Here is a 10,000-nt window from a genome sequence, read left to right on the forward strand (position 1 = left end):
ATATGTATATATATATATGTATATATACACATATGTGTATATATATTTTTTGTATATATGGGCAGGAAATTTTCGCATATCTGATTAAAATCTATGGCAAGATTATTATTGCATATTTTTTTTATCTGCTTATTCTCTTTCTCTGAGAGCATTTTTTCCTTCCACAGGAAGTTGTCATATAATGTCTCCATATGACATTGTTTTGTACATTAACTTGGGCATGGCTACCTAAAGAAAATACTGGCCAGAATGCGTTTTCACACTTCTTGTTGCTTAATCAGTGGCTAGAGTATGAATATCTGATTGAATGCACTTCTATGTTTTCTACTAAAGTGTCTTTTTTTTTTAATATTCTCTTGTGAGCTGAATGATGGTGGTTTTTGGGAGCTCCTGAGAAGAGGTAGTATGACAACCGGAATGAGAACTTAATTTTTGTCATGTGTTGCACGCATGCACGTATGAAGAGTTTTGTGGTAGTGAGCCCACTCAAGACCTCATCTCTCAAGTCGAGCAGGGTCAAAGAGCAATTATCTCCGAGTCAACCAGCCAGCCCACGTTGCCTGCTTCAACTCCAACGGTCGAAGCTTGATGTCACAAAACATCACCGCATTATTCAACGACTACACTAGTCTCAAGCCCCAGCAACACCACCTTCGGACAGAATCTCTCAACTCGCCCAGCAACAGCAAACCAGCAGCCTCTGCGCCCAACAGTCTAACGCTCTCGGACAAAACCCCACAACAAAGGACGCCGTCATTTTCCTCGACCCACCTGCTACGCTCCACCTACGCCCATCCAACTCTCCGACCCGCCAACACTCTAAGAAAGTAGCATTCCTTCTACGAGTCCTCCACATATATCAAATCTCTTTCCATATTGTAATTTTTCTCGCGTTATTTGGGTACACATATTCATACTATTTCTTTGTTCACAGTTCCATCATCTGCGTCTCTCATCCCATCATCACCCTCAGCATCATTGCTTCGCGAACCAAACTCCACACTTTCAACTTTGGTAAGTAGATACAAATCACCTTACTTTACCAAGTGTTTCCACAGTGTTTTATTGCTCTCAGTGCATGAACGCGGTCCAAAAATCCAACGCGTCCCACTCCACACGCTTTTGGCTGACGTACAATCAGAAATAGATCGGACAGGCACAAAGGACGACAAGACTAAGATCGCTATTATCACATCGAGAATTGATCTCAATGACACGGTAGCAGGAGACATCGTACAGATTGACATTTTCCAAGAAACAAACTTTCTCAAACAGTTTCAACTGTCTTTCGCCAAATTCAACCAACTCGGTTCCCTTTCACCACTTTACACTCTAGCCAAAACATACAACAGCGGACCATACAAAACAAAAAACGATCGGTCAAAATAGCTAGTGATTTCAAAAGTAAAATTAGAGAAAGGCTCACCCACTCTGCCTGGGTAACGGATGGTAAGATCGACTTCGAACACCTTGTCTTCCTCCTCGCATATTTCCGTCTACTCTTACAGCTCCACCCAGACACAATCTAAGCAGCTGGTAAATTCGCTTTAACACCAGGCACCACCTTAGCAGAATTCTCTAGAAAATTTTCAGACACTGATCAGACACTCTCTTCCATCCACAGCCAATCTCTTCCTCTCACCCCTACTCACACCCTCACAGTAGCCCAGGTCAACACATCTCACTCCCAAACCAATAGACTGAGAGAAATATCACGCTCACGCACACGCTCGCGCCATCGATCACCCTCACAGACCCGGACACACCATGGACACACCACGAGCAGATGTTACTACAGATACCCAACACAGCCAACTCGTCACTGCGATTACCACGGTGCATGCTACCACACCACTAAACATTGCCGTGTTCTCCAAGCGCGAACACAGCAGAAACTTGTTTCACCACAACGCTCCCCTACCAGGAAAGCACAACATACTACTTCAGCATGACTGCCAGACAGGAGCAACACACGCACCCACACACAAGCTCAACCATACAAGGACTTTAACTCACACACTCTCCCCGTACTTACCACGAACAACGCAGACAATTCTTCAACTTCCATGGTTTTCAAGGCTACTGTAAGCAACAGCAAACTAACAACATAATGTCCACATTCACCTTCGACAACCTCTGTTTGAAAACTAAGATAGTCATGATCCTAGAGCCCCCTGATATTCCCTTAGCTAACGTCGGTAGTGTACCCCTCCCTATCCTTGGTAAATTCTCGTTGGACATTTTCCTTTAACCTCAATGCCCACCCATCCCACTTACGGTCTACATAGCTGATGTCTATTTCCCCGCCGACATCCTTTTAGGCTTGACATGGATGCAGCAGAACGACATTGTCATATATCCTGCCCAGCACGGCATCCTATATGCCAACTATTTCATTCCTGCCTTGAATCCCCCAAGCACACAAACTGTCAACAAAACACACGTGGCCAAGCTAGAGCAGACAGACACAAAGCAAACAGACACGTGCTCACACACTCATGCTCCAACACAGCACTCCACTTCTAACATAACCACATCGAGTGACACACATCACACACGCAACAGACATAAGAACGCAGCTCCCATGCCAAAGTCGGCTAGGCGCAACACGAAGCACACTTTGCGCACCGAAAATACATCTGCGTCAAACAGAGACACTTTACCTCTCATGCAAGAGTTCAACCTGAAATCTGCCCCTATCTCTCAAGTTGCATCTACCTTCACTCCCACTCATGCAGTTATCATCAGCCCAAAAATGCTGTTCCCTTATGAGTACACCAAGGCACACGTACGTATTTTTCAAGCCCCAGATACCGATGTACTATGCATCCCAGAGACATGCCCCGTAAATGGTATATCCCTCCTTTCCACCATCAGCATCACTTCTAAGAAAGGTCATACGTGCATATTGATTGCAAATAATACAAATGCTCTCATCAATCTCACCATTGGCATCAACATTTGTGATTTCCTTGCATACACATCACGTATTCAAATCTTAGAAAACAAAAACCCTTCTCAAATATGTACTGTTACCTCCAGCGTACAGGAGACCATTCATGCATCTCATTTCAATCCCGTACATTTCCCTGATGATCAAGCTGATTTACTCACTCTCTGTAACAAGTTCAGACATACAATTGCATTACCAGGTGAACCTCTTAGACACACAAACTTCATCGAAGACCATATACACCTTCGGGAGAAAGCAAAACTACTGTATATCCCTGCATACAGATTACCACACAGTAAACGAAACATTGTAGACGATCTCATCACGGATATGATCAAACAGGATATTATAGAGCCCAGCCTGTCGGAATGGAATTTCCCTCTTTTCGTTGTTCCCCAAAACGGCGGTTCATTCCGTCCAGTTGTTGATTTCAGGAAACTCAACCAACTCACTATACCCTAAAGACATCCACTCCCTCATCTAGACGACATTTTACACTCCATCGGTGAAAATAGCACTGTCTTTAGAACTCTCGACCTCATGTCGGGTTATTTCCAAATCCCCCTTGATGCACAGTCCAAACCTCTCACAGCTTTCAGTACAAACAGTGGACACTATGAATTCAAACGCCTTGCCATGGGACTTGTTTCAGCGCCCTCTGTCTTCACTCGTCTCCTGTACACAGTATTAGAAGGAATCATAGGACACTCAGTATTCATGTACTTAGATGACATTATCATAGCTTCCAAATCTATCAGTGAATACTTATACACGCTTGAAACTGTCCTCTCCCGGCTAGCAAAGGCAGGTCTTAAACTGAAGCTTAAGAAGACTTCCTTCCTTCAGAAGGAAATACGCTTCCTAGCACACGTCCTTAACTCACAAGGCATATCAACCTAGAAGGACAAGGTCAAGGCAATCATAAAGTTTCCACGCCCTAATTCTTCTGATCACATCCGATCCTTCCTTGGTCTCTCTTGTTTTTACAGACGGTTTATCAAAGGATACACTGGCATAGCAGCACCCTTAACCGTCTTACTTAAGAAATACACTCCCTTTAATTGGACACCTGACCAAGAGAAAGCATTCAATGACTTAAAAACAACCTTAACAACGGCGCCTGTCCTAGCGTTCCCCGACCACAAGCTTCCATTCACGCTCTACACAGACGCGTCCTACACAGGCATCGGCGCGGTGCTCATGCAACAACATGACTCGAAACTCAAGTCTACTCTGTATGCTAGCCGCATGCTTAACAAACACGAACAAAATTACGCACTCAAACACTTCAAAGAAATCATACTTGGCTATGAGATACATATACACACAGATCACCGACCAATTCTGCACCTTTTCAAAGGAAAAAAATCTCACAGGCAAACTAGCATCTTGGTTCCTTACGATTCAAGAATTCATGCCCACCTTCAATTTTGTTCACGGCAAAGCGAATGTCGTTGCTGACGCCCTAAGTAGAGATGTAGCGACCATCAATCAAGTGTCAATTCCAGTAAACCTTACGCAAGTGCATATTGCCGCAGCGCAAAAGTCAGATCTCCTTTGGAAATGCGTGATGTATTTCCTCACTTCAGGCGATACAACGAACACTGATGATTTCCCTCCAACATCGAAAACTACACCATGATAGACGAAATCCTGTATCACAAAACAAAACTCAAAAACAAACACGAACCTAACCGCTCAGTGCTCCAGCTCGTAATTCCTACCGAACTCATTCCTGAAGTACTGAAGCTGGTACACGACTCACCCATTGCTGGTCACCCAGGAAAGGACAAGTGTCTCTCACAAGCCAGATTGAGATAAATCTGGCCCACTATGAGGAAAAATATCCCCGATCACGTAGATTCTTGTCACTCTTTGTCATCACAAAGGTCACATTAGCAGTCAAGCTCCAATTTCAACATATCCAGCCCTTTGCAAGCCCCTCGAGACCATTGCTATCGACCTTCTTAAATTGCCACGCACCTCTGGCGGAAACCAATACCTCTTTGTCTGTGTAGATGATTTCTTCGTTTCTCCATTCTCTCACCGCTGCAAGACAAGACTGTGCAGCAAGTCGCACAGACACTGGTTGACAAGGTCATATGCCGATACACCATTCCAAAAACACTGATCTCAGATGACGGCACCGAATTTAACAATGACATACACACAAACAATATAACATTTTTAGCATAAAAAATGTAACACCTTACCTTACCAACCTAGCCTCAGACACACTCTCATCTTGGGATGAACATGTACCAATGATTCAAGCCTCCATGAACAGGGCAATTAATAGGTCAATATCGGAGTCTCCACATTTTGTCCCTTTTGGTTCGGATAAAAAGCTCCCATATGATCTTCTCACTTCAGACTTACCCCCCACATATATCTTCAGTGATTATGTTAAAGTCAAAATCCAGAATTTCAACACTCTCTTCAAGAGAATTAATGACTCCCTTACTCAAAGATGGATATGGCACGGCTCCATGATGCAGGAGCAAGACATTGCAAGATTGCAATCGAAGACATTGTGTACGAACAAAACCGTACTCCAACATCTCTGAAAAGTTCATAGGACTATTTTGCGTTCTTGACATCCTACCGAATAATGAAATCAAAACCCTTTGCTCGCAACACGCTTCCTTGCAACACTCAGCATATCCCCTCACCTACCCCAACACCCATTCCGGCTCAAGATTCTCCCACCCTACCCACCCCAACATCTACTTCTCTTCCTAGATACAGTCTAAGACAAGGACCATCCTTGTAGATCAGATCCTTGGGTGAACTGAATTGTATCTACTTTTTATCATGTCATCATTGCTATCTTCATGTTTTCCATCTCTCTCATATGGTACCCTTAAATTCCACATATATCATGTCTATGCCACTATTTTTACTTTTTAAGGTGATTACTTATGCCCTACACGAGTATCCCGGGTGAGGTCATCGGATGGCAGCCAGGCCGAGCATTCATGTTGCACGCATTTGCATACCAACGGTCTCTGTGCTTACCAGCTAGCACCAGTGCACACGCATGCACGTATGAAGAGTTTTGTGGTAGTGAGCCCGCTCAAGACCTCATCTCTCAGGTCGAGCAGGGTCAAAGAGCAATTATCTCCGAGTCAACCGGCCAGCCCACGTTGCACTCTTCAACTTCAACGGTCGAAGCTTGATGCCACAAGACATCAGTATTCCTCATTTATTTCTCCTATGGTTCTATGTCCACTTGGACATAGATTGTATATATGTAGACTAAGGATTAGAATTATGTAACTTAATCACAAATATTTGAGCCTTACCTTAACGCTAGTCAGGCCATATTGGCTCCCTGTAATTTAAACTATTGTACGTAATTTGTTGTTGGCAACTCATCTGAGTTCCCCCTTATAAGACCCAGTCATCAGGCACGTAGAAAGACTTGGAAATCTGGACACAGTCTGGACAAATCGCATCAATAAAGCAAAGAAACTATCTCTGCTTTTCTCAACCGGCTCACTGTCCTACTGAACTTCGCTTCCACGTCTCAAGGAACGACTACGCTACCAAACTTCCTCCTCCTTACAAAAAATTTGTGATCCACCGAAGATCAAAACCAACACATGCCAATACAGGTTGAAGGTTGAGTTGCACAGTCCCCAAATTTACAAGTATACCTATATATAACGTGAGTTCTCTGAAGGTCACTTCATTGCATTGTTCTTCAATAGCAGTTGAGATTTTTTTTATAATATATAATTGATTCTACTTTAGAATTTTCCTTAGCTTTTCTTTTAATAATATGTTGCATGATTCTTTCATCTTCTTTGTAGGCTGTGGAGAAGAGGGACTTATAATGTACTTTAATCAGGTTTTTTACATTAGTGTCCTGGTGGTTTTTGTCCAAGTGCCATTTGTCTAAGATTCTATTTGTGATTTGCTCTGTATCCTTATTGGCGAATCCATTATCTATAAGGGTCTGAGAAGCTCTTTCTAACTCGCTATGTACTGCTTGCCAATTATCATAGTGATTGAGGGACCTTCTAATATAGGTGCTGATGGCTGAATCTTTGTATCTTTGGGGACATTCACTAGTCCCACTTAGGCAATGTCCTGAATTAGATGTTTTTATGTATACAGAAGTGGTGTAAGTGCCATCGTCTCTCTGTTTTACTAATGTATCTAAAAAGGGAAGGGACTCATCTATACTGTGTTCAGTGTGGATAGGAGGTAAAGGGAACACGGGCTGAGGGAAATACTTTTATTCCTAACTAGTGATTACCTACTACAATACAAAAATTGAAAACTTATCCAAGCTCAATAGTGTGAATTCTAACATCCAATTCACGATCGAAAGTGAGATAGACGGACAATTACTTTTTCTAGACACCGTATTAGTAAGGTCAGGGTGTGATGTTAAATTCAAAGTTTACAGGAAACCGACGAATAAGAATGACTTCATTCGTTACTACAGTGCACATGATAAGAGGACGAAGATTGGTGTGGTGATAGGCCTTTTCTTAAGAGTGTTTCGTATTTGCACTGACGAATTCTTTGCGGAAGAAATAGAAGTGATAAAAACGACATTTGAAAGACTCAAATACCCTAAAGGATTACTTTGCACCCTGGAGGAGAAGGCCCGTAATATCCTACACAACAAAAGAGAAAAAGCCAACACTAAGTATTGGGTGGTCCCAAATTCCATTCTAACGAGAGACCTAGACAAAACCATATCGTCCTCCAATATTTGTCTAGTGACATCTACAGGTACCTTATAACAAAGAACATATATTTGTCTAGTGACATCTACAGGTACCTTATAACAAAGAAACAAGACCCAACCATAAATAAGAACAGTGTAGTATATGAAATCCCGTGTGGTGGATGTGATAAGAAATACATCGGTGAAACTAGCAGGGGCCTAGACACTAGAATAAAAGAACACTAAGCAGATGTTAGACACCACAGGGTTAGCAGTGCGATAGTAAATCATGTCGACGAACGAGGCCATCTACCGAAATGGGACAAGGCAAAAATTCTTATGGATAACCTCACAAGACAAGAAAGAAAGGCGATGGAGTCCGTGTTCATCAACATCCAGGATAAAATCAATAAGAGGACTGGGGATTTGATATAGGCTAAATCAGCAGCACGCTTCGTCATCTTGGACAAAATACACAAAGCCCCTGATCCAGACGGACAGCGCAGCCAAGCGACGACCAACAGGCGGATATTTTGTCCACCCGCTGCGACAACTCGTCACACCGGCAGATGACGTCGAGTTGGGGACTAACCAGACACATTGCCACGTTCCCTTTTTCTGTCATATATATATTGACCAGCTTGACTTCAAACACTATTCCTCTGAAGAAGCCACTCAGTCGAAACTAATCAGGAATAAATGTGTTTCCCTCAACCGTGTTCCCTTTACCTCCTATCCACATTCGTCATAATGTTCACACAACTATATTCAGTGGTAAAATTTATACTAAATACCTCTATTAATCGTTGTTTTAGATCTTCTATTTATTGGTTATGTTCATCTTTGACGAAGATATCGTCTATACATCTGCAGTAAATTTTAGGTTTTTGCAGATGAGAAAATTTCATTTTCGAGGCTTCCCTTAAAAAGTTAACAAAAAGTACTCCTAGTGGTGATCACATTGCAACTCCATCGGTTTGTTATTATTCATTTCCGCTGGGGCACACAAAAGGGGCTTCTTTGGTGCAACATTCCAGAAGGGCTCTCATTACTTTTTCTGGGATATTACATTTAGGAGTAGTGTCATTGTGATAAACTCTGTCTATTATGTATTGAATAGTATATATATATGTATATATTTATATATAAATACATACATATATATATACATATATATATACTGTATATATATATATATATATATATATATATATATATATATATATATATATATATATGCTAATAAGAACACGGGTACGTGTGTTCACTTATGCAAAGTAGACCACTTGGAAAAAGAAACTAACGAAGCAGAGCGCTTTCGTATATTACTTCAGTGCAACTTGTTGCACTGAAGATGTAATATACGAAAGCGCTCTGCTTCGTTAGTTTCTTTTTCCAAGTGGTCTACTTTGCATATATATATATATATATATATATATATATATATATATACACACACACACATATATATATATATATATATATATATATATATATATATATATATATATTGAAATATAACCCACTGTCGGAGAAACAAAGCAAAAGAAACAGAAGATCTGTATATTTCGACCACAACTGTGGTCCTCTTCAGCAGATAAGTACAAAAGTTAGATGACATGAATATATACAACAAGAATGGTACAAAAATAGGAACAGGGGAAGGTGGCTCAAGTCACATGTCCGAGGTGGGGCGGACTCGAGATAGGTGGTAACAATCTATTAACAGCATAAGTTGTGATGCAATCTGGTGACCATTGGCCTTTGGAAGTATTAAAATTTGGCAGATATGTAATAAGAAAATATTCGATTACCTTTCTCCTAAAACTACAATTGGATTTATAAATAATTTCCGGTTTGTTCCACAAAGGATCACCGATTAGATTGGAACAACCCGGAAATTATTTATCAATCCAATTGCAGTTTTAGGTCGAAATATAATATCTTCTGTTTCTTTTGCTTTGTTTCTCCGACAGTGTTATATCTAAACATTTTGCAAATGTACAACTACATTTTGGTTTTGTGAATATATGTATATATATATATATATATATATATATATATATACATACATATATATATATATATATACATATATATACATATATATATACTATATATATAGATATATACATATGTATATATATATATATATATATATATATATATATATATATATATGCAAAGAAATCACAAACAACACGTGATTCACAAAATATGCAAGTAACCACTTACCAAATTCTCATTTTCCTAGTGGTTACTTGAATATCTATTTATCTATCTATCTATATATCTATCTATATATATATATATATATATATATGTATATATACATATATATCTATCTATATATATATATATAT

At 40.4% G+C, this 10,000-nt stretch overlaps 1 protein-coding gene across 10 annotated transcripts in view; it reads right to left on the bottom strand.

Annotated features, from left to right (window-relative positions):
- LOC143032878 (L-threonine ammonia-lyase-like) overlaps nt 1-10,000 on the bottom strand; it is a 200,197-nt gene that overhangs the window by 31,376 nt on the left and 158,821 nt on the right. The gene's annotated exons all lie outside the window — the stretch shown is intronic.

The sequence above is a fragment of the Oratosquilla oratoria genome, chromosome 14 (genome assembly GCF_046742065.1).
Source record: "Oratosquilla oratoria isolate Oo_2021 chromosome 14, ASM4674206v1, whole genome shotgun sequence".
Classification (NCBI taxonomy): domain Eukaryota; kingdom Metazoa; phylum Arthropoda; class Malacostraca; order Stomatopoda; family Squillidae; genus Oratosquilla; species Oratosquilla oratoria.